We start from the raw sequence: 4,758 nt of genomic DNA on the forward strand, positions 1-4,758 counted from the left end.
TATTAATGATGCAGTGCTGACTTAAGTGCCAACAGGATTTTCATATGAACTTGGCATAGTCTTGAACCCCAACTGGCAACTCAAGCATTCTTATTTAGTTTTTATATGGAATTTGAACATTCCAAAGACTAAGGGTATAAATGCGGAAGAACACCCAGATATGAATCCCCCAACATTGTCACTATGTATCACTCCTTCCCTGATTTGCATCAGTTGGGTATTATTGGATTTTTTTCTTACTTTATGTAGTTATTTAAATAGCTTTGAAGACACAGAGGATTGGAAGGTAACAAATGTCTTAAGAAAAATACAAACTATCTATTGTGTTATTATGTGTCATTGTGGGTTAAGTTAAAAGGCACCCCAAAATGTGTAAATTAATGCACGTTTTATTACAAAAACCAGAAAGCTAAGATTTATAGAACACTTTTGTTTCCTATTCACTGCCAGCACCACCACCACAAATAAGCTTTTGTCAAGTACCTACAAAATCTCCAAGGGCTATATTCTGATTTTCATGCTTTTGAATGTTCCCTCTTCTCTTGTTCACCTGGTCATTGCATTCTTACCCTTTAGCACAGGTGTCAGCTCCTCTGAAAAGCCTTTTCTGCATCAACTCCCCCATTTACTTCCACTCTAGGAAGAATTGGAGGCTGCCTGCTGTATTTACACAATATATTGAGCATAACCACACTGAAAATCGATTTGTAACTGATTTGTCTAGTGCTACTTTCTGACCATCTAAAAGTGTCTGCAAATCACCTACTGAAAGCATCCTGTATAAAATTTTCCAAGGGAGGACAGCAAACCAGAGCAAGTACCACAAACCACTTGGCTTTTGAGATATCAGAGCTCTAGGTATTGCTGTGCTCATTAGTTTTGTATTTTATCTTTTAGCTGATGAAAATGCTCCAAATTCCCAAGTTGTCTGAATATTCACCAGTCACTAACCAATGAAAATGTAGTAATATCTGCCTTTCACCCAAAGTAAATGACTAAAAGAACTGATGGCAAAATGTTGCTCTTTTTCCCGTTTTTCTGATCAAAAATTATTTTGTACGATTAAAAATAATACATATTTATTGTTGTACTGTATAAAATACAGATATTCTATGAGAAGAAAATAAAGACTAGGGAAAATGTCCATATCCAGATATAATTAGTTTCTTGCATATATCTTTTCAGATACTTTTCTATGCACATAAAATATATTTTTAAAAATAATAGGCCAGGTGCGGTGGCTCAAGCCTGTAATCCCAGCACTTTGGGAGGCCGAGACAGGCGGATCACAAGGTCAGGAGATCGAGACGATCCTGGCTAACACGGTGAAACCCCGTCTCTACTAAAAAATACAAAAAAACTAGCCGGGTGAGGTGGCGGGCGCCTGTAGTCCCAGCTACTTGGGAGGCTAAGGCAGGAGAATGGTGTAAACCCAGGAGGCGGAGCTTGCAGTGAGCCGAGATCCGGCCACTGCACTCCAGCCTGGGCGACAGAGCGAGACTCTGTCTCAAAAAAAATAATAATAATAGCTCATCATATTTGTCATTTTAACCTACCTTTTATCATTTTGAGCATCTTTCCACATATTTGTATATAACACACATACATGCACAGGGACATGTATATCATATTTATAGCTATATAGTCTTCTGTTGGGTGATTATCAAGATTTAACTAATCTCTTATGTTTGGATATTTAAGTTGTTTATAAATTTTTCACATTATAAGCAATGGATCATTAAATATTTGGTGCCAGAGTTAGGAGTGCTCATCCAGTTATCCTCCTAGGATAAATCTTATACATAAAGCTGTCAGGTCAAAGGGTGAGAAACTTTTTTTTCTATTTTAAAGTTTTGAAATTATGTCATCAAGTTCTCTAAAAAGCAACAAAAATTAACACTCATATCCACAAAAAGTATGAAAGGGCCCATTTCCTGTCACATTGCCAGCGCTGGGAATAATCTGTCTTTTAAATCTTTGCTTATCTCTGCAAAGTATGCCTCATTATTATTTTAATTGGTATTTCTTGATTTCTAAAGAGGAAAAACATTATTCCTGGGCTTTAATGTGTGGTATGAAGGAAATACAAAGAGCATAGGAAAGGAGAAACAGTAACAGTACAAAATAAGATCACCATTATTGCAGGAAAATAAGGGAAACAAGAAGGAATAAGCTTCACAGGTTTTGTATTATTTTTTTCTCATTAGGTTTGGATACCCAGTAACTTTTAGAACAATTCTGAATGCATGCACTGCATCCCACCCCAATCATTACTGAATGAGTTGAATATGCAAGTTACATCTAAATATATGGATATTTGTTTGCTCTAAAACACACAATTATTTTAAGTTTTAGAACATGGCTCAAGGACAAATTCATCAGAAGGGCTCAAAAAGGCTGATGACTGTCTCATAATACCATTGCTCTAAGTTAGCAGTAGTTAGATTTATGCACTTATGCTAATTTCTCAAATCCCACTGAGCCCTTTAAATGTGATCATATTTGTTTGCCTCATTGCTTTTCCCCAACCGTGAGCCCATACAGTCTTAATTTGCCAGTCCTTGCATTCTCATTTATTTTCTTTTCCCTCCTTCACTACTTTACTGCAGGCAGCTGTCACTGTGTAAAAGTCTAAGGTAGGAGCAGAAGGCTTTTCTTCATTCTGCTGAGAATGCTTGCTTTATTGGAAAAAAGAACACTCAACTGAGAGCTGCCCATAAAGCTTATTTCAGTTCTTTGTCAGCAACCAAGGGAGCTGAGAGGAAGTTTGGGGATAAAACAAAAGATGCAGTAGTGAAGAAGGGCACTGTGATCTGAAGGGATGCAGAGCCATGGGCCGAGGGCCACAGCATGGCTAGAACAGCTGAGCTTTATGTGGGCTCAGGTGGAATTTGTGGTGTGGCCTGGGTGATGGTGATGGAAGCAGCTTCTTTTCTGTCAGGCACTGTGCTGAGGACTTGGCTGGACTATCCATTTCAACCCATGCCAGTGCTAGCAGCATAAGTCCCCCAGTGTTCCCAATTCGCAGACCAGGAAACCCACGCTTGGGCTATTTGAGTAACCTAGGTCATAACCAGATACAAATCCTGATCTGGCTGAACCAGAGCCCATCCTCTCAGCCTCAGCAGCATTTTGTTACTGGACTCTTCCAGATAGTCACATAATTCTAGTAAGGATCTTAATGAATGATTCCTGGGGCTACTAACATTCAGTTCTAGATAATTTGCTAGGAGGCAGATTAAATGAAGCCCAGTGACATCTGGAGGTATAACCCCCTGGCCTGACCTTCTATTTATCTTGCATCTGTGGACTTTTACTAAGATTATACACATCTTACCGCACTGAAGGCTCTCATCTGGTGGCAAGTCTCCTTGAGATTTTGTATAAGAACAATGTGTATGACATGTGCAATATAAGGTCTTCTATAGGCTCCCAGACATCAGTCATTCAGCTCCCAAGTCTTTACTGAACACCTTTAAATTTGTCTCCTATTATTGTTTAAGTATTGGGGATACAGCAGAGGAGATCCAATAGTCCTCTGCTCATGAACCTACATTCAAGTGGCAGACACAAATTGAAACAAAAAAGTAACTATGTAGCATACTAAATACAACTAAGTGCCAAAGAGGAAAATTAAAGCAGGGAAGAGGGGATAGAAAGTATTGGAGGCAGGGTCTGCAATTTTAGATTGAACGGCTATGGAAAGTGACATTTGAATAAAGACCTTAATAAATAAGTAGGAACTGATATCCCTGAATATGGTTTCAAAAGACCTTAAAGGGCAAAAAACACTATGTTATGGCATGTAGAGGTCAGAGGAATGCTAGAAACACTTGGTAGATTTAGCAATATATTTCATGATATACAGTCAGGCTATATGCATACATATTCATGATACATTAGTTCTAAAACGCTTGAACTGGAGTTGCCAGATAAAATACAGGACACCTAGCTGGGTGTGGTGGCTCATGCCTGCACTCCTAGCACTTTGGGAGGCCACGATGAGAGGACTGCTTACGCTCAAAAGTTTAAGGCCAGCCTGGACAACATAGTGAGACCTTGTTTCTACAAAAAAATTTATTCAGGCATGGTGGCGCACATCTGTAGTCCCAGCTACGTAGGTGGCTGAAATGGCAGGATCGCTTAAGCCCAGAAGGTTGAGGTTACAGTAAGCCAAGATTATGCCATTGCACTCCAGCCTGGGTGACAGAGTGAGGCCCTGTCTCAACAAAGAAACAAAGAAACAAACAAACAAACAAAAAACAGGACACCCAGTTGAGTTTGAACTCCAGACTAACAACAAACACATCTCAGAGATACTGTGGGTTTTGTTCTAGACTTCCTCAATAAAGCAAATATCGCAATAAAGTGAGTCACACACATTTTTTTGTTTCCCAGTGCATATAAAGTTATTTTTACACTATTATCTATTAAGTGTGCAATAGCCTTATGTCTAAAAGATGTACATACCTTAATTTCAAAATATGACTAAAAAATTCTGACACAGAGACATGAAGTAAGCACATGCTGGTGGAAAAATGGCACAAATAGACTTGCTTAACACAGCGTGGGACAAACCTTCAGTTCATAAAAAACACAGTATCTGTGAAGTGTAATGAAGCAAAAGGGAATAAAGCAAGGTATGTTTGTAATGATTTAGTATAAGTATTTTCAAATACTTATTTGGACATACTTATACAAAAAAGATTATTTGTTGTTTCTAGAAAATTCAAATCTAAGTGGGTATCTTGCATTTTT

General features: G+C 38.4%; 1 protein-coding gene across 5 annotated transcripts in view; it reads right to left on the reverse strand.

The window, feature by feature from the left end:
• MYO3B (myosin IIIB) overlaps positions 1–4,758 on the reverse strand; it is a 545,921-nt gene that overhangs the window by 131,105 nt on the left and 410,058 nt on the right. The window contains exon 31 of one of the 5 annotated variants that reach the window (XR_001007339.1): positions 1,385–1,506. The exons of the other annotated variants lie outside the window; for them this stretch is intronic. The gene's annotated coding sequence lies outside the window, so the exon portion shown is untranslated. The remainder of the gene's footprint in view (positions 1–1,384; positions 1,507–4,758) is intronic. 5 annotated transcript variants of the gene reach the window in all.

Source organism: Mandrillus leucophaeus, unplaced genomic scaffold, assembly GCF_000951045.1.
Source record: "Mandrillus leucophaeus isolate KB7577 unplaced genomic scaffold, Mleu.le_1.0 Scaffold40, whole genome shotgun sequence".
NCBI classification, from domain to species: Eukaryota; Metazoa; Chordata; class Mammalia; order Primates; family Cercopithecidae; genus Mandrillus; species Mandrillus leucophaeus.